The 21,263-nt window shown below is 38.5% G+C and overlaps 1 protein-coding gene across 5 annotated transcripts in view; it reads right to left on the bottom strand.

Annotated features, from left to right (window-relative positions):
- The window catches only part of ATP8B4 (ATPase phospholipid transporting 8B4 (putative)), a 305,563-nt gene that overhangs the window by 121,491 nt on the left and 162,809 nt on the right, over positions 1-21,263 (bottom strand). The gene's annotated exons all lie outside the window — the stretch shown is intronic.

Genomic DNA, 21,263 nt, shown 5'->3' with positions numbered 1-21,263 from the left:
CCTAACTCTTGGCTGTGTGCTCTTTCCACCACCCCATGGTACCAGCTTTATACAGCAGCTATTAACTCTTACTTGCATATCCTTGGGCAGAATATTAAAAAAAAAAAACTCAGGGGGAAGGAAAGAAATAAATTCAGTCACTAACATTCTTTTCAACCTCTATATTAATAAATATAAAAACATGACTGCTGTTGTCTCAGAAGTCTGTTTAACTGGAGGCAAGAAATGAAGGAGACAGAAGCAACGGGGCAATAGCTAAAATGAAAGTAAGAGCAAAAGAATAAAAATTCTGGAAAGGACAAGAACAGCAATGGGTGACAAAAGAAGCCTTAGAAAACTGAACAAGAAAGACCACCTACAAATCATCCACAGCACTCTGGCCAAAGGGCAGGCTTGGTGGCATTCTAATGGCTAGGACCAACAGCTCAGAATTGAGAACACAGTCAAGATGTTGCACTGTTTTCTTCAAGGCTCACGTATATAATGGAGTCGCAGGTCTACCCTTCACCAAGTTCAAAGGGGTTTATGACAAAAAGCCATTGTGTCTAGTTGGTCAGGCCCCTCGCGACAGTTAGGCAGACAGGCCATCTGGAAACAGACCACCTGTGGCAGTATCCGTGATGCTAATCATCCCTTCTGAAGTTCTCTGAAATGTAAACCAGCTTTGTTTTCCAAGTTGGAGACCTTCATCACACTTCTTTCTCAGCGATTCCCTTCTAGGAGAGAAGGCTGGGACGAGTAGGCCAGGTTCCCCAACAAGTTAAGGTGGGCAGGTTAATTTCATTGTGCAGTTTTTAAAAAACAACCTAATTTACTTCTTTTATAAGCTGGAAAACAGTTTTAAATATTTATACAACTGTGAAATATGCCTCACACTATCAACCCCGCTGGGTCATTTGGCTTAAACACTCAAAGAATTTCTCTTTAATACGGATCCAAGTACATGTTGTTCTGGAAAGTTTTCAATTGCAGCATTTTCATCTCTAGCCAGAATTCAATCATTTTTCCAATGCCATACTTTTCTGCACTTTATCTAGTTCAATGAAAATGAAAGACCCTAGGAAGTCTTTAAATCTCATTTTATTTATTTTTACAGGTATGGATAGATTATGTGCTGGTCTGTTTCTCCTGGGGTATCTCCTTTGGAGCGTTAGTGACATTTCTCAGGGGACAGTATCTTAGATAAAATGAAAGTGCATCTGCTTCAAGAAGAAGCTGAGATGATACTAAGTCTCATTTGCAAACTTCTATTCCTCCTACCTGTATACTATAAGCTCTACAAAGGACCACGTCCTACCTCTTCCACCAAAATCGAAAAATCAACCCAAGTTAAAAGGAAACTCTACAGGATCTCTTATACATTTTAAAATGCACAGTTGAGAGTTAAGTTTCCACAGGTAAGTAACAATAGCCACTATTTGGGGTAATAAATTCTAACTTGTCTAGTGTCATAGTATTTCCCCCCATAAAACCAAAGCAATTGGAAATATGTTTTTAAAAGTCTGGTGATATCCATGGGAATTACTTGAATTAACTGCTACACTTGGAAAAATACTGGAATAAAATCTCTTTAAGAAAAAAATTTGCAAAATCCCAGGGCATGCAAAGAATCCTTGATAAGGAAGAATCTGATATGGTCAATATGAATTCCTACTGGGACAATACAGAGAAGTGATAAAGCAGAGAAAAATCCCTTCCCTCATGCCAGATTCTCATGCCCATTCTCCTCCTACCCACACGCACCGCTATCTGTATTTTACCCGCTACTTTCTAACGTATTAAATATTTCCAAAAATAGAAAAACACTCAGAATAAATCATCTGACCAACCCCCACTAAGATCTGACCATTAGTCTGCTAATGTCATCCAACAGGCCAAGAAAGCAGAAAATATCTGTAATACCATGTATGAGCCCAGTCTCCCTTACTTTATCTCACTCTACTCCTTTTTCTCTCTTTCTCTCTTGCCACCTGTCTGCCCTCTGCCCAGAACATATACCTCGGAGCTCCTCTTCCCAAAAGGCCCCTCTGTAACTCCAGATATCTTCCAACACCTACTCTTATCCTTGGTCACCTACCCCTTTCCACCTATTCCAATGGAAATTCCTTCCCTAAAAATGAGCACTCCAAACACTTTACTTCCAAAGTCTATGACTAACAGTATTTGAAATCTTAAAAACCTTCTGGAATGTACATGTACAAATTCCACAGGACACAATATCACCTCTGTGGGCTATGAGCTATAGAGAAGTTCACAAGGCAACAATGTTGTTTGTGACAAAATTTTTCAGAACTTGAAGCAAAATATTGTTGCAAAGGTACACAAACATGGGAGAAATTTCCTCAAAGGAAATATTATCCAAAACTAATGACCAATATGACAAAAAAACAGCAAGTGGTATTCCCTGGATGTTGACCCTGACCCTAGCGCTATCTAACTATTTCATCAACAACCTACACAACCAACCCACAGACACATTTGTCAGACTTGTACACAGCATCCTACCAAGAAGAGAGCATAACTCTTACAAAGAAGATTGTGATAGAAAGTTATGACTTGAAGAGGCTACCAGAAACTGAACAAAGAGGAAGAGGAAGAGGAAGAAGTACAAAACAGATTATTTTGGAGAGGAGAAAGTAATACTCTACAGATGTAATTAGGGTTTTGAAGAAAAAGGGCCTGGAGACATCAGTAAACCATATGTTGTGTGTGATGTCTTGGTTAAGCCTCTTATTTGAATATATATATCTGTAGAACAATCAATATGTATAACACAATCAGAGGAGTTTTTTTAATGTTATTTCCTATTCTTTCTTACCAGGTAATTATAACTGCATTTAACTAGGACCTCAGAGATACACTTCAGTTAGCACTAAGGATCATAGCTACAAAAGTACCCAAACTTACTAACAAGCATAAACTGATGAAGATCTGCAAAGGCATTTAAATCAAATATATTTTAAATCTCACCATTTTTCTCTTCCTACACACTACCACCATCACTGACTTCATAACATCAAAGACATATCAGAAGACTGGAGGGACAGATAGGAAAATTTCCTTTAAGGTTCATCTTCAAAACATTTCTAGACTTCTAAGATTTTAGCTTGTATAGTAATTTCATTTTGCCATCATCCTGAAATAACGAAAACAGACACTCCCTGGCCCTCCATGTGTGGTGCAGCTGTTCCCAAGACTCATGTTTGAAGCAAGCTTGGGTCATAGCTCTGTGCAGGGAACACAGGGTGGCCTTGTGAGACGTGAAAATGACACTTGGCACCATAGACTCGGCACCTTCAAACTTTGCTTTTACCATTGTCAAGAAAAGCCCTCCCACTCTACTAGAGGATTTGTAGTATATAAATACTCTGAAAGCAAGTTAATTCATGTAATTGCACTGAATCAAGAAACTCCAAGATTTTTAAATATGCTTCAATTATCAGTATCATCACATAATTGCTTCAGGCTTTGAAACGGAAATAATCTAGCTAATGCTTCTTTGAACCAGATTTTTCAAAAATAGTTGGGGTAATAAGTTAGCTTTTACCTTATAAGCTCACAAGCCAATCACTACATAATAAGCCAAAATTCAAGAAAAGGACTCATAAAATTCAAATTCCAAAGGTACCATAAAACATATGGGGTTAATTGTCACAGAATAGTGACTAGAATTATTTTGAGGAAAGAATTTTTAAAAACACACCCACTAACTATATATCTACTCTCAGAACATCAGAGAATCTGAGTTCTGAGAAAAGGTGGTGAGAGATAGCAACTGTATCTAATAATCGTTGATAAATTTGTCTGAACCTGCTTCTTCCTGATAAGGCATAGCATACTAGGAGCTGCTACAATTTGCTGAGGACCTCCTTGAGAAAATGAGAGTGGGATAGCACCTACCATTCTCCATGTCACTGAACCACTGGCTCCAGAGGCTAGAAATCAAGTATTTACCGTGAGCAAGATACCAAGCCCATTGCTGAAGCTTAAGGGGCAGAAGGAAGAGATCTTCATGGGTCTCCTCAAGTCTTCTGTCATCCTTTCCACAATCTAATTCTCCTGATTGCCCATTAGCATCACAGATTCCTGAAAAGAAGATTTCCTCAAAAGCTACAGAAGTTATGTTGGCATACTAGAGAAAGAAGATAATAAAGAAGGTCAGTATAATTGACCTCACCTAATTAACCAAACAATCCACATACACTGAGCTTTCTTTCTTCCTTAATCTCAAGCCCATGTCAGATCTATAACATACAAAAGTATTCAACTGCTCATACAGACTTTGTTTTATTCACCACTGTATCTTCAGGACCTAGAATAATGCCTAGTTTAGAGTAGGCGTTCAGTATTTGTTGAATGAATGATAAGTAAATTAATGAATATAGAATCATTATTTCTAAAAACAGTTGTTGAATGATAGCATTTCCCTGAATGTCTAATAAGAATTATAGCAGGGGGCTTCCCTGGTGGCGCCGTTGTTGAGAATCTGCCTGCCAATGCAGGGGACACGGGTTCGAGCCCTGGTCTGGGAAGATCCCACATGCCGCAGAGCAGCTAGGCACGTGAGTCACAATTACTGAGCCTGCGCGCCTGGAGCCTGTGCTCCGCAACAAGAGAGGCCGCGATAGTGAGAGGCCCGCACACTGCGATGAAGAGTGGCCCCCGCTTGCCACAACTAGAGAAAGCCCTCACACAGAAACAAAGACCCAACACAGCCAAAAATAAATAAATAAATAAATATTTAAAAAAAAAAAAAAAGAATTATAGCAATGAACAATTTATTTAGTGCTTACTGTACTCCAGGGAGTGTGCTGATCCCTTCCTGTATAGGGTTGCCAAATAAAAATAAATGACACCCAATTAAATATGAATTTCAGGTAAACAACCAATAATTTTTTAGTTTAAGTGTGTTCCATGTAATATTTCAGATATAGTTATACTAAAATATTGTCATTATCTGCATTTCAAATGTAACTGGATGTCCTATATTTTAACTTGCTACATCTGGCAACACTGAATAGTATCTTATCTCATTTAATCCTCACAGCAGCCCTATGAGATAGGTACTGTTTCTACCCCCATTTTAGCAACTTTAATCAGAATAGGAAACTGAAGTTCAAAGAAATTGAGACCTTTGCCCTATTTTGCAACATCTGTCAAAAATTCAAATGTCCACATACTTTGACATTCCACTTTAAAAAACTGATCATACAGGTGCTCAAAGATGGATATACAAGGATGTGTATTACAGTATTATTTGTAATAGCAATCTATGAGAAACCATCCCTGCCCATCAATAAGAATTAGACAGATATACCAGGGTACACCTATCCAATCATGGCTCATCTACTCAATGGAATACGATGCAGGCATTAACAAGAATAAGATAGGTCTATATGCACTGATGTGAAATATCCTCCAAGTTACATTATTAGGTTGGAAACAAGCACATGCACAACACTGCACATGTGTTGTAAGATTCTGTGTTTTGAAGCAAGGATAAACCTACACATATGTATGTTGTTCCATGCATAGAAAATTTCTTGAAAGACACACAAGAAACTGTTCAGTGGTAGCCATTAGAGAAAGGAAATGAAAAAGGAGAACCGGGATGTAAGGGAGACTCCATTTTCATTGTATACTTTTCTGGACTGTTTGAATTTTTGGCATTACAAATATTGGTATTTTAAAGGACAATTGGAGAGTAAAAATAGAAGAAAAGAAAACTCTTCCAAGTTCACATGTGAGTGGCAGAATCAGAACTACAACCTGAATCTGCCTGACTACAAAGCCATGCTTTTAATAAATCTATACTTATTGTTCTTTTTTTAACTATATTTTCCATGATAATTATGTACTGCCTATTTAGAAAGAGAATGGCCCCTAAGGAGCTGAAGAGATTCAAGCACAGCGATAGTGCAGACTCCCAGCGTTTCAATCCAGCCGATCCAAAGACAGCTGGCCGTCATGGTCCCCTGACAAAAGAGTCCAGTGGACAGCAGCAGTTCCTGGTTCTTTTCAATTCCGCTGCTGTCAGAGCCACACTACAGTAAGAGATACAGTTTGGCCCTAATCCTCTAACAACAGACTGGTGAACAGAATCTCATTACACTGAGAATGAGCATAATACATCATTGGAATCTATTTATTTGGAAGAATGCAGATGTTTTCCTCCTTTTCCTCCCTTCTTATTAGCACCATGCTCATGCTGAGGTAGAACCACACAGGGAGGGTTAGGTCTCACACCCATTTCGTAGGGGAAAAGGGTGAGAAGAAGGAGAAATGATAAGTTATAATCCTACAGCACGGATAATATCGTTTAACAATTTTCTGAGAAAAAGTAATCAATATCAGAGAGGCCCTGCCTAATTTGTACAAATCCTTGTAGAGCCTTTTGTGCATCATTTGGGTGCAGAAATACACATACAATTTGGCCTTACTATTTTGAAAACAGAATGATCAATTCACTTACTAAGTTTTACCTGAACAATAAATAAGCCCACTGACAGCTGCGCAAAAAATCTATACTCTTTAATCATTTCCATAAACTGAAACACTTCTCCTGAATGAGTCTCCCTAGATCCTTTCTGTCTTCTCTGTAAATTCTTAGAATTCCATTAATATATGGCTAATAGATGAAGAAACCCCAAGGAAATCAGAAGAAAATTATTTTAAAGGAAAACTATTACATCTGCTCTCACATACTAATGCTGAGGGAATACCTTAGATTGACCATGGAGAAAACAAGAGTAATTTAGGCCTAGGTCACATTCCTGGGCAGCAGAGTCAGAGGGAGATCTGTGTGGAAGAAGTTTACTGGCAAGTTCTCTTGGGAATAACACCTGTGCGGAGTGAAGGAAACAGCTGGGCAGAGGGAGGAGTTAGGCTGTTGATTCAGTCACAGTAAAGGCTCAGTCAACCCCAGGGAAGCTCTGGAACTGGAAAGGGCCTTCAGAGTTGGATCAAGGGGACCAGGCCTTTATACCTTGGCTTTGTTCAGTCATGGGATGCGGTCTGACCCTAGCAATGAGGTGTGACCTTAAGAAAAACAGCTCTCCTCAGCCAAGAGCAATTCCCAGAGAGAGCTGACAGCTGAGGGCTGTACATAGGCAGCACACCCAGCAGCTGGAGAAATACATTCTGCAGTCTGGAGGAGGGATGTAGGTGGAACAGCAGAGCACTTTTGACAAATTGGGAGCTCACTTTCCAATTTTGCTATCAACATACTCTTGTAATTAGAATATTCCTTTTTAATTCTAGGCTATTTCACCTTTCTTTAGCTCCAATTTCAATTCCATAAAGTCAATACAACCAGCTGCTATGAGTCTTTAAGCTCCCTACCTCCATTTAAAAACTTTGGGGAAAAAAAAAATCTGTGAAACTTTGGGTCATCCTTTTTTCCAATGATTATTAAACGAAGTTGGAAGATAAAACTGTATTACCTTTCCATTAAAAATATTCTACAGATAACCACTGACTACCCAAATATCCTAAGAGTAATGTCAATGGGAAAAAATCATTATTCCTGAAATATTCCTACTATGAAGAACATTTTTTTTTAACATCTTTACTGGAGTATAATTGCTTTACAATGGTGGGTTAGTTTCTGCTTTATAACAAAGTGAATCAGCTATACATACACATATATCCCCATATCTCCTCCCTCTTGCGACTCCCTCCCACCCTCCCTATCCCACCCCTCTAGGTGGTCACAGAACACCGAGCTGATCTCCCTGTGCTATGCGGGCTGCTTCCAGCTATCTATCTTACATTTGGTAGTGTATATATGTCCATGCCACTCTCTCACTTCGTCCCAGCTTACCCTTCCCCCTCCCCATATCCTCAAGTCCATTCTCTGCGTCTGTGTCTTTATTCCTGTCCTGCCCAAAGGTTCTTCAGAACCAATTCTTTTTTTTTTTTTAGATTCCATATATATGTGTTAGCATATGGTATTTGTTTTTCTCTTTCTGACTTACTTCACTCTGTATGACAGACTCTAGGTCCATCCACTTCACTACAGATAAGTTAATTTTGCTTCTTTTTATGGCTGAGTAATATTCCATTGTATATATGTGCCACATCTTCTTCATCCATTCATCTGTTGATGGACACTTAGGTTGCTTTCATGTCCTGGCTATTGTAAATAGAGCTGCAATGAACATTGTGGTACATGACTCTTTTTGAATTATGGTTTTCTCAGGGTATATGCCCAGTAGTGGGATTGCTGGGTCATATGGTATTTCTATTTTTAGTTTTTTTAAGGAACCTCCATACTGTTCTCCATAGTGGCTGTATCAATTTACATGCCCACCAACAGTGCAAGAGGGTTCCCTTTTCTCCACACCCTCTCCAGCATTTATTGTTTGTAGATTTTTAAATTATGGCCATTCTGACTGGTGTGAGGTGATATCTCATTGCAGTTTTCATTTGCATTTCTCTAATGATTAGTGATGTTGAGCATTCTTTCATGTGCTTGTTAGCAATCTGTATATCTTCTTTGGAGAAATGTCTGTTTAGGTCTTCTGCCCGTTTTTGGATTGGGTTGTTGGTTTTTTTTGATATTGAGATGCATGAGCTGCTTGTAAATTTTGGAGATTAATCCTTTGTCAGTTGCTTCATTTGCATATATTTTCTCCCATTCTGAAGGTTGTCTTTTCGTCTTGTTTATGGTTTCCTTTGCTGTGCAAAAGCTTTTTAAGTTTCATTGGGTCCCATTTGTTTGTTTTTGTTTTTATTTCCATTTCTCTAGGAGGTGGGTCAAGAAGGATCTTGCTGTGATTTATGTCATAGAGTCTTCTGCCTATGTTTTCCTCTAAGAGTTTTATAGTGTCTGGCCTTACATTTAGGTCTGTAATCCATTTGGAGTTTATTTTTGTGTATGGTGTTAGGGAGTGTTCTAATTTCATTCTTTTACATGTAGCTGTCCAGTTTTCCCAGCACCACTTATTGAAGAGGCCGTCTTTTCTCCATTGTATATTCTTCCCTCCTTTACCAAAAATAAGGTGACCATATGTGCGTGGGTTTATCTCTGGGCTTTCTATCCTGTTCCATTGATCTATATTTCTGTTTTTGTGCCAGTACCATACTGTCTTGATTACTGTAGCTTTGTAGTATAGTCTGTCGTCTGGGAGCCTGATTGCTCCAGCTCCGTTTTTCTTTCTCAAGATTGCTTTGGCTATTCGGGGTCTTTTGTGTTTCCATACAAATTGTGAAATTTTTGGTTCTAGTTCTGTGAAAAATGCCATTGGTAGTTTGATAGGGATTGCATTGAATCTGTAGATTGCTTTGGGTAGTATAGTCATTTTCACAATGTTGATCCTTCCAGTCCAAGAAATGGTATAGCTCTCCATCTGTTTGTGTCATCTTTAATTTCTTTCATCAGTGTCTTATAGTTTTCTGCATGCAGGTCTTTTGTCTACTTCGGTAGGTTTATTCCTAGGTATTTTATTCTTTTTGTTGCAGTGGTAAATAGGCGTGTTTCCTTAATTTCTCTTTCAGATTTTTCATCATTAGTGTATAGGAATGCAAGAGATTTCTGTGCATTAATTTTGTATCCTCCTACTTTACCAAATTCATTGATTAGCTCTAGTAGTTTTCTGGTAGCATCTTTAGGATTCTCTATGTATAGTATCATGTCATCTGCAAACAGTGACAGCTTTACTTCTTCTTTTCCGATTTGGATTCCTTTTATTTCTTTTTCTTCTCTGATTACTGTGGCTAAAACTTCCAAAACTATGTTGAATAGTAGTGGTGAGAGTGGGCAACCTTGTCTTGTTCCTGATCTTAGTGGAAATGGTTTCAGCTTTTCACCATTGAGAACGATGTTGGCTGTGGGTTTGTCATATATGGCCTTTATTATGCTGAGGTAAGTTCCTTCTATGCCTACTTTCTGGAGAGTTTTTATCATAAACAGGTGTTGAATTTTGTCAAAAGCTTTTTCTGCATCTATTGAGATGATCAAATGGTTTTTATCCTTCAGTTTGTTAATATGGTGTATCACATTGATTGATTTGCATATATTGAAGAATCATTGCCTCCTGGGATAAACCCCCCTTGATCATGGTGTATGATCCTTTTAATGTGCTGTTGGATTCTGTTTGCTAGTATTTTGTTGAGGATTTTTGCATCTATGGTCATCAGTGATATTGGCCTGTAATTTTCTTTCTTTGTGACATCTTTGTCTGGTTTTGGTATCAGAGTGATGGTGGCCTCGTAGAATGAGTTTGGGAGTGTTCCTCCCTCTGCTATATCTTGGAAGAGTTTGAGAAGGATAGGTGTTAGCTCTTCTCTAAATGTTTGATAGAATTCGCCTGTGAAGCCATCTGGTCCTGGGCTTTTGTTTGTTGGAAGATTTTTAATCACAGTCTCAAGTTCAGTGCTTGTGATTGGTCTGTTTATATTTTCTATTTCTTCCTGGTTCAGTCTCGGAAGGTTGTGCTTTTCTAAGTATGTGTCCATTTCTTCCAGGTTGTCCATTTTATTGGCATAGAGTTGCTTGCAGTAATCTCTCATGATCCTTTGTATTTCTGCAGTGTCAGTTGTTACTTCTCCTTTTTCATTTCTAATTCTATTGATTTGAGTCTTCTCCCTTTTTTTCTTGATGATTCTGGCTAATGGTTTATCAATTTTGTTTATCTTCTCAACTAACCAGCTTTCAGTTTTATTGATCTTTGCTATCATTTCCTTCATTTCTTTTTCATTTATTTCTGATCTGATCTTTATGATTCCTTTCCTTCTGCTAACTTTGGGGGTTTTTTGTTCTTCTTTCTCTAATTGCTTTAGGTATAAGATTAGGTTGTTTATTTGAGATGTTTCTTGTTTCTTGAGGTAGGATTGTATCGCTATAAACTCCCCTCTTAGAACTGCTTTTGCTGCATCCCACAGGTTTTGGGTCATCGTGTTTTCATTGTCATTTGTTTCTAGGTATTTTTTGATTTCCTCTTTGATTTCTTCAGTGATCTCTTGGTTATTAAGTAGTGTATTGTTTAGTCTCCATGTGTTTGTATTTTTTACAGATTTTTTCCTATAATTGATATCTATCTCATAGCATTGTAGTCGGAAAAGATACTTGATATGATTTTGAAGAACATATTTTGATGAAAAATTTGCAAGCAATTACCTTAGCCTGAGCAGATCAACCATTCTCTTCACCTAAATTGCCACACCTTATTTTGAGAAATCAGAGAATATGCTCTTACCTAGCTCGTATTAAATGACAACCTCTATTTCTGAATAATACTTCCAAAAAAGATGGTTCCAATGGAGGAAAATAAAACCTGAGCATCTTGGTTCCAGGATAGAAGGCCTGTATTATGTTTTCCCATTGCCTCTAATGATGTTCTTAATCATTTTTCCTACATAGAGCCAAATTAAGAGAGAAGCAAACATATGTTAAACCAGAAAAAAATAGTTGCTTAATATGCCAAGTAATAATACGTGCCATACTGACACAGACAGAGCAAAGGTGTCTCTAGGTGGTGTCTCTTGGGGGGTGTGATTTGTTTCACTCTGGTCAGAGAACCTAGCATCTCTGGAAATAGCATTCCTGACTCTGCAGCACAAAACACAGCTGAGGATATCACTGCAAGTTTGGGAGTTAATTTTCTTACTAGGTTTGCAGTCACATTAAGTCCTAAACAATTTTTAAGAAAATGTTAAAATGTTACTTTAAAGTAGGTTGTAATATTTATCACTTTGAGTTCCTCAGAAATAAGATAGCATGTAGGTAGAATTCTTCATTAGATCATCATCCAATGGCATGTGAGGTACCATCACCCTTCACTTAATGAGTTCAAGACTGCTCCCTAGGGGACTTCCCTGGCAGTCCAGTGGTTAAGACTCCGCGCTTCCAATGCCAGAGGTGCAGTTTCGACCCCTGGTCAGGGAACTAAGATCCCACATGCTGCATAGTGCAAACAAAAAACAAAGAAAGACTGCTTCATACATATAAAATGAGCATTCTGAGCCAGGCATTGAGCTGAGTGTTGAAGTTACAAGTAGAATTAGATACAGACCGTGGTTTCAAGAAACCTAGAGACTAGTGGGATATAAATCTGGCTCTTAAATAACCCTAATTAAATCATTTTTGCTTTCTAATACCTAGAGCATGTGGACGTTCTTCCACTCAGCAGTGAGGAGTACCTGTACTTCAAGAGAATGATCTCAGTGTTAGATTGTTCGCCATAAAGCTGTCATCAAAAGCCCAGTGAGAAAGTTGACAGACCAGAGAAATTGTCTAATAAAGGATATATTAACTTTCATTCCTCAAGATATTCCCAGCTTTGTCCCCTTATACTGTGAGCTCATCAGAAAACTATATGCCTGGACTGTATTACTCTGGTCCCTCTAGACTTAGCTTCTCAGAATCATGACTTAACATCATGCCAACAGATTTCAATCAGGATTTACTTGTGGTCATGAGTAAAATATCTCTGCTTTCTGAGTCTTCAGCCATTATGTCATTCACATTTCTCTCAGGACCAAGATAAATCTTATTGCTCGCAATTACTAGAATACTTCCTTTCATTGGGCCATCAGTTTTGTACCCTAGACACTTTCATTATGAGGAGAAACAAAGTTCAAGGTAATGTTTGAAATTCATGAATGACAAATTCTAATGGACTGTTTAAACAAAAACTAGGAAATTTTAAAGTAAAGATTCTGTCCTGGGAGATCAGCTCGATGCTTTGTGACGACCTAGAGGGGTGGGATAGGGAGGGTGAGAGGGAGGCTCAAGAGGGAGGGGATATGGGGATATACGTATGCATATAGCTGATTTGCTCTGTTGTACAGCAGAAACTAACACAACGTTGTAAAGCAATTATACTTCAATAAAGATATTAAAAAAGAAAAAGATTCTGTCCTTTGAGGATGACATTGTAGGGAGAATCGTGATACTTTCAGAAACAGAATACTATTCAGAATGGACCAGAAGTAGGAATCAATTTTTTTTAATCCTTACATTCTTAAAGAGGAGAATCTTGACCTTAAGTTTATGAAAGACATGATGTAACATAGTAGAAAGAGTCTGTGTCATGAGAAGCAGAAGACCTAGACTTGAGCCTAAGTCTACTACCAACCAACCATGTCACTTGGGCAAGAAGTTGACCAAAACTGGAATTCCCCACTATCACTTACATTAATTGGCTCATACCAACTCCTCAGAATGCTTATTTGTTCATAATACTAAGCTTTTAAAATGGGATAAACCCACCTGACATTTAAACATGTATCTATGATGACACCTGTGAATTTTACAGAAGCTTATGAAGAATTTTGTAAACCATAAAATAACATATACCTTAAAGTATTGTGACTATTTATTATTAAGCACCTCATTATAAGGATGGTACATTCCAATTTTTAAGTCTTCAAAAGAGCTATCTATATTTAGTATCTCCACTTCAAGATTGCCCCTGCTTTCTCCAATCAGGATTTTGTCTCCATCCCTCCAACTGCAATCCATCTTCATGGTGTTAAATCCAAGAATCAGTTCTCAGTCTTCATTATACCCAGCAGTTAACCACCCCCTCCTGCTTCAAACACCTTCTTTTCTTTAAATCCAGAGTACCACATTCCCTTGGTTTTCCTCTTACTTCATTAGTCACTCCTTCTTAAACCCTTAGCCAGCCCTTTCTTTTCTTCACATCTTCAAACCTTGGAGTGCCCCAGAGCTCCTCTCTTCACTCTCTAGAGTCTGGACTCTCACTCCAGGTGGCCAGATGACTTTCAAATATATCTTCAGATCAGACTTCTCCGCTAAGCTTCAGCTGCTCATTCTACATCTCTACAGAATGGTTAATATCTCAGTAGAACTCTGGTTTCCCAGTCCAGTCAAAAAAAGTCAACACTACAATAACACACTCCTTTCCCAGTTTTCCCCATCTTGGAACCTCGGCCAAGAACCACTCCTCCTAATTTCTCTCTTCATACACTTCCAACATGGCAGCACTCCTACTGGCTCTACCTTCAAAATACATCTCAATCTGTGGGTATTAGATAATGTTAAGGGAGTACTGCTACTTCATTGGGTGTAGTAATGGTATTATGGCTAAATATATTATAAGTCTTTATCTGTTCAAGAGAAACGCTAAAGTGGTGTTTACTGATAATGTGGTATGACATATAGGATTTACTTTTAAAATACCCCAGAAAATAAAAAGTGAGAATAGATACAAAAATAGCAGAAAGTTGATGGTGTCTTCAGCTGGGTAATACATAAAAAAGAGTTCATTGTACTGTTCTATTTTCATGTGTTTGACAATCCATAATAAGAAATATTCCTACTTTGTATCTTCTGCACGACTACCACCATCATTTCACCTGGGCAACAGTGGAAAACTCATAATTTGTCATCCCCATTCTGCTCTTGCCCTTCTTTGCTGTCTACTGTCCACACACCAGCCAGAGAAATCTTTTGGTCACACCATGTCATTCTCCTGCTTAAAACCAGCTTCACATTACATTTAGTATAAAATTGGAATTTCCTACCATGATCTATAAGAATTGGCTCTTGCCAGCCCCTCAGAACTCCCCTTTATCACAATACCCTAGCCACAGTAGACATTTTACTGTTGAGTTCATTGCCACTTTGGGGCCTTTATACTTATTGTTTTTGCCCAAGATCTTGGCATGGCTAGCTCCCTCTCAACTCAAATCTTATCTCCTTAAGGGACCTTCTTTGGTCACCTTACTTATTTATTTATTTATTTGTTTCTTTGTTTTTCAAATTTGAAGGATCACTTTTATTTTTTTAATTGAATGAAAGATTCTTTAAATTCTATAGTGCTTTACAATTTTCAAAAGTTCCACACACATGATTTCATATAACCCCATAATAACCCCCTTTTTAATCCCCTGTCCCTTTATTGCCCCCCCTTCCCCTCTACCCACTGGTAACCACTAGTTTTTTCTTTATATCTGTTAGTCTGCTTCTTTTTTGTTTTATTCACTAGTTTGTTGCATTTTTTAGATTCCACATATAAGTGATATCATACAGTATTTTTCTTTCTCCTTCTGACCTAATTCACTTAGCATAATGCCCTCCAAGCCCAACCATGTTGCTGCAATGGCAAAATTTCATTCTTTTTTATGTCTGAGTATTCCATCATATATATATATATATTTCCCACATCTTCTTTATCCATTCATCTGTTGATGGACATTTAGGTTGCTTCCATATCTTGGTAATTGTAAATAACACTGCTATGAACATTGGGGTGCCTGTATCTTTTCAAACTAGTGCTTTTGGTTTTTTTGGATATATACCCAGGAGTGGAATTGCTGGGTCACACGGTAGTTCTATTTTTAGTTTTTTGAGCAATCCCCATACTGTTTTCCACAGTGGCTGCACCAATTTGTATTCCCACCAACAGTGTAGGGTTCCCTTTTCTCCACATCCTTGCCAACATTTGTTATTTGTGTTCTTTGTGATAATAGCCATTCTGACAGGTGTGAGGTGATATCTTATTGTGGTTTTGATTTGCATTTCTCTGATGATTAGCAATATTGAGCATCTTTTCACGTGCCTGTTTGGCCACCCTATTTAAAATCATCTCCCCACCTCTCATCCTATTACTGACTATCTTATTATCCTATTTTGTTTTCTTAGTTGCACTTATGACTGAAGTTATAACTGAAACCATCTTACTTATTAATATTTTGTTTATTGTCCATGTTTCCCACTTGATAGTAGGCTCCTTAGGGCAGGGATTTTTCTGTCCTGCTCATTTCTGTATCCTTAGTATGTAGAACAGTGCCTGACATATATCAGGGACGCAATACGTATCTGCTGAACGAATATTTGAATGGACTAGTTATTTACATAGTTACTCGTACTGTGTGCTTAGCACATTTAGCTCTAGGGTTGCAGTGAGTAATAGTTCCACATGGCTACACCTGCTGCAAAGGCCCTAAAAATCTAGTAGAGATACCCACAAAGTACAGAAAGATAGTTAGTATAGGATGAATCATTGCAGGGCAAAGGATAACAGTTTAGAAAATAAAAGCATTATTCATTTTCCTCAAAGTGTGTACTTATGAGTTCCATTTCTTAATGGCTGTAAGGCAAGAGGGCACATCCCAAAGGGATGCCAACTTCTTTCATAGATTTATATTTCCAATTTCTTCATTATGATCTACTTCACGAATGTAAGTTGCTGGTTAAAAGAGTAAGTGGATTCTGCTGAATTCAACAAATATTGAACACCTACTACATGGAAAGCAGTAGATCAAGCACTGAGAATAAACACAGTATGGCTCCTGGTCTGAAGAGGACTTCCCTGGTGGTGCAGTGGTTAATAATCCGCCTGCCAATGCAGGGGACACAGGTTCAATCCCTGGTACGGGAAGCTCCCACATGCCGCGGAGCAACTAAGCCCGTGCACCACAACTACTGAGCCTGTGCTCTAGAGCCCGCACACCACAACTACTGAGCCCTCGTGCCACAACTACTGAAGCCTGCGCCTAGAGCCCGTGCTCCGCAACAAGAGAAGCCACCGCAGTGAGAAGCCCACACACTGCAACAAAGAGTAGCCCCCGCTACTCTTAGGGGGGAGCCTAAAATAGACTATTAAACTGCTGTGCTTAACTCTAGTTTGGTGACAGGTACCTGCTCTGGGAGTAAAATGAGGGTACTGATCATTCTACCTGACTGAAATAGATATTGGAAGGATTTCCAGAAACAGTTAACACCGGAGCCGAGCACTAACGGATGAAAAGCGGGGAAAGTAAAGTGTAACATTGCAGGCTGAAGTAAGGCAAGTAGCTCCATGTGATTGTAGATAATGTTAGAAAGACTAGCTGGAAGCTTGATGGGAGTAGGCGCTTTGATGGTACGGATAGAATAGGAAGTTACTAAGGAGTTTTTAGCAGCAATATGTTTTGATGTGAGTTGTTTTGTTGAAAGAAAACTGTCAGGAATATATTTGGCTTAGCATAACCCAGTCCTGCTTAGAGGAACTATACTCGACATGCACACTATGCTAGCAAAGACCCTGAAGTACTATCTCTGTACACCATGTAGGGATGTCATTGTTTCCCACTGGAAAAATTTACTAGAAGACAAAATTTTAAATATATTCTCAAACAGAGCATAAAAAATACTATAGACCAACAAAAGACAATGAATATAAATAGACAAGTCACTAAAAAGAGAAATAATACCATTGATAAATACTTGAAAAAATAATCACCTTCACTAGAAAACAATGAATTTTTAAAACAAGACATCTGTTATGCAAGACAACTTATGCAGTTGACCTAGATTTCCTAAAAGATAATACTCAAAGTTGTAATGGTGCTGTGGTAAAACCACTTGTTTGTTCAAATGGGAGGATAAATGGGCACAAACTTCCTAGAAAGCAATTTAACAGTATGTATTAAGAATCTTTAAAAGAGGCAAAGTTTAGATTCCCTAGAAATATACCCTAAAGAAACAAAGATATATATGAAACTTGCATTCAAAAATGTTTCTCTGAGAATTATTTATTAAAACAAAAAATTAGAAACAAGCTAATTTCCCAATAATAAGGGAATGATCAATTATAGCACATCTATTATTTAGCTATTAAAAATGTTTTCAAATAATTTTTAATGACATAAATGAGTTATGTCAAAAGAAAAAAGTAAAATACAAAGCTATATATATGCATATTTGCAAAAAACAAAAAAATACAACACAAGGGATAATACTTTTCTCCAAAAAGTAGAAATTCTGATTTTTCTGTGTTTTCACATTTTTTATTGATTAATTTGCAAAAAACAAAAAAATATAACACAAAGGATAATACTTTTCTCCAAAAAGTAGAAATTTTGATTTTTCTGTTTTCACATTTTTTATTGATTAATTTGCAAAAAGCAAAAATATACAACACAAGGGATAATACTTTTCTCCAAAAAGTAGAAATTTTGATTTTTCTGTGTTTTCACATTTTTTTATAGATTAATTTTAAAGATTCACCTCTTCCAGGAAGCCTCTTCTGACCCCTAGACTGGGCTAAGTACCCCCTCTTCAGTACTTCCATGTCAGTCCATGAAAACCCCCATCATTGTTCACGTTATACTGAAACTACCTACTTGGTTATCTCTCTTCCCACAAAATGAGAATTCATGAAACTAGCAATGGCATTTTAATCATCTTCGGTACACTGAAGATACTCAATATTTAGGGAACTAAGACAGACCTAAACATTCCTCTTTGGCTCAGAACAGCCATATGTCTGGTTTTAATAGTGCTGGGACAATAATTCAAGTGGCCCCAACGAGACTGGCTCTATTGTTGAGCCCTATCCAAGCCAATAGGGTTGGGTGTAAGCAGGAACTGTAACATTCTCCCCTACCCCAACCTAGGACATGAACTAGAACTCCCAAAGTAATCCACTCTACCTGGACCCTGCAGGCCTAGGTAAACCCAGCTTCTGCTGAAGGTCCTAACACATGCACTGCCTCATCTGCTACCCCATAGACCACAGCTCTGGAAGTCCCCTGGAACAGCTGAAGGCTTGGGTCGAGGGTTGGAATATCAAATGGTAGTTCCACTTCTCATATTTTAGAAGCAAGAGGGATGGTAAAGGCCTTCTAATATAATCCCTTCATTTCTCTCTGGCATTCCTCAAGTTCCAAAGTCTCTAGAATTTTCTGATCCCTGGATCCATCTAGATAATAAATAGATCTGTCTAGAGTAGACTCTGGTTTTCTTTGTTAGAAAGATGAAAACTTTCTGCCAGAAATCTACACTGTGTGCTCCACCCAGCTCCAGGATGAAGTTTTTCTGCTTCAGAGCAATGACAAGATGGCTTCTATGCTTGTCACAGCCCTTTATGCTTTCTAGCTATCAGGGAGTTTCAGGCCTTATGGTTTTATTTGTAATCTGCTAATATATATCTAAATATGTATATAACAATCTTTTCTCTTCCGAATTTCTTTCCTAATCACAAGAGCCACTGCTGGGAATTGTATTTTCGACTTGGTTAACTGGGAGATTTTAAGCCAGGGATGGTGGCCAATAATTAGGTACCATTTGAGTAGGACTTACATTAGGTCGACATTATCAGTACCAGGTTTGAAACTGAACATGAACAAATCTGTAGGCCAATTCTAAGTATTTATGCTGTGATATTTTGTATTTATTTGCATAAGCTCTGCTATAATTTCTACCATTTTAGACATCTAATGTTCTAAAATGCTCTCTACTTAGAAGGCCTATATTGAGTATTGTTTTCTTATCATTTTTTGTATCTCAATTCCAGTCTTCTTTCTTCTTTACTCCTAGAAGAAGAGTGAGAAAAGTGATATAGAGAAAGGACAAAATTTGGAATGAAGAGAAAAAGAACAAAAACTCTGTAGATATTCACCAATACACAATGAAATGGCATCACTGATAGTCTATATATAAGAAAGAATGACAGCATCTCTGTGCCTTGGCACCCACAAGAATTAAGACCAAAGGCAAAAAAAAAAAAAAAAGTCTATGGAACTACTTTCTATAATGAAGTGTCAGGTGAAAAAGAGAAAGCCCAACACAGAAAATAGGACCGATGCTGAGCGTATTTCTCAAAGTGGGAAGTGATGTTGTAGCATATGAGTTACCTGAGGGGGAGCAAACAAAGGAAGCCAGGTCCCTTTTTCTATATATTCTTTTTCTTCCTCTTACTGGAAAATTAGGTTCTATTATTCTTTTAAATATTAACCTATTTCTATCATCCAAGTTTCAGAAGGAAATGTTAAGTGAAAGAGGGCAAATTTCCATTAAAATCATATACCTAATAACTTACATAGCTGTCACCCCAAAACCTATTTCTAATAAAGCAAGTGTTGGCAGAGCTAAATCCTCAAGGGGATTAAATCTGGAAGGTCCAGGTCCCGCTGATAGAGGCAGTAAACAGACTATATGGCAGAGGTCAGTAATTTCCAACAGATATCTAATAACCAAGTCTAGAAAGAAGAAAACCTCAGCTCTCCCCTTTTGGCAGAAAAGCTTTACTTTTTTACATTTTAAAACTCTTTACAGTTCATATGGTTTCCAGACCTGCTCCCCAGAAGCGAGGGCAGTTTCCTGCCTGGGTCTCTCAGCTCCCCACATGTGATTTCTCAGGCAGCCAGCCAGATGGACATTTGGTTTGAAAATTAAGCCTTAAATTCAGCAGTGTGAAAGGGGAAAGTATGTCTGAACACAAATGCCTGGCACGGGGCAAGGTAACCAGATAAGGCAAGCTGGGTTAACAGGATTCATTAGCCAGGCAATTCAGAAAGTCCTGCTGGAGGGAAACATCTGCTGCAGACACAAGGAAGCCCATCTCCGCATCCCCGTCTCAGTGTCTAGGGCTGCCCAGTTTCCCACATTTTTGTTTTTCTGACATGCTACAACCTGGGAGCAGCTGAGAAAGAAACAGTAAGCATTGCTTCAAATACTTCCTTGAGCTCTGCCAATTCAGAAATGAAGCCCAGATGGAGCTAATCCTCTCTCTTTCTTTAAATGTCAGGCACAGCCTCATGCACCTTAAGGTGCAGAGGCATCAGGGAGATTCCAAGTAACAGAGAGCATTTGGACTAAAGATGGGTCTGGTATCCAATGACCCTATAGCAGACATCATTCTCCAGTGGTAATGACAGCAGACAATGATGTGCACAGAACATGCGATATGTGGACACCTCCTCTTGTCTCATATTAGTTTCAGGGGAGAAGGAGGGTAGAGAATACTAAGAAGATATTCTGGTCTTGCCTCAAAATGATTTGATTAATTTAAATGCATTTGGTTCATCTGTCACATAATTACTGAGCATCAGCTACATGCAGGATGCTGGTCAGTCAGGTGACGAAAATAGAGACTGTCTCAGTCTCCAGTAACTCACAGTGGCATGACAGACAGACAAGCACAGCGGGACAACCCCCCTCTCCCACATCTATCCTGGCCCCCTTCCACTGGCTCTTCCTCCACGCAGCAGGCGTGAGCTTTTCCAAAGGCAAATCCTTCCATGTATTCTCTCTGTTCTTAGGAAAAACACTCAAACTCTCAATGTGGTCTGCAAGGCCCTGCAGGCTCTGACTTCTGACCACTTTTCCAGCCTCACCTCACACTGCTTTTCTCTCAGTCTTGCTCTTTGTGCTTCTGCCATTCAGTCCCTCGTAATCGCATCCTCCTTCCCTCTGCAGGGCCTTTGCACATGCTGCTCCCTCTGTCTGTAATTCTCCTTCTCATCCCATCACCCCACACACTGTCTGATTAACTCCTAGTTGTCATAAGTTCTCAGCTTAAATTTACTAC

The sequence above is a fragment of the Balaenoptera musculus genome, chromosome 2 (genome assembly GCF_009873245.2).
Source record: "Balaenoptera musculus isolate JJ_BM4_2016_0621 chromosome 2, mBalMus1.pri.v3, whole genome shotgun sequence".
Classification (NCBI taxonomy): Eukaryota; Metazoa; Chordata; class Mammalia; order Artiodactyla; family Balaenopteridae; genus Balaenoptera; species Balaenoptera musculus.
This window is presented reverse-complemented; position numbering and strand designations above follow the sequence as displayed.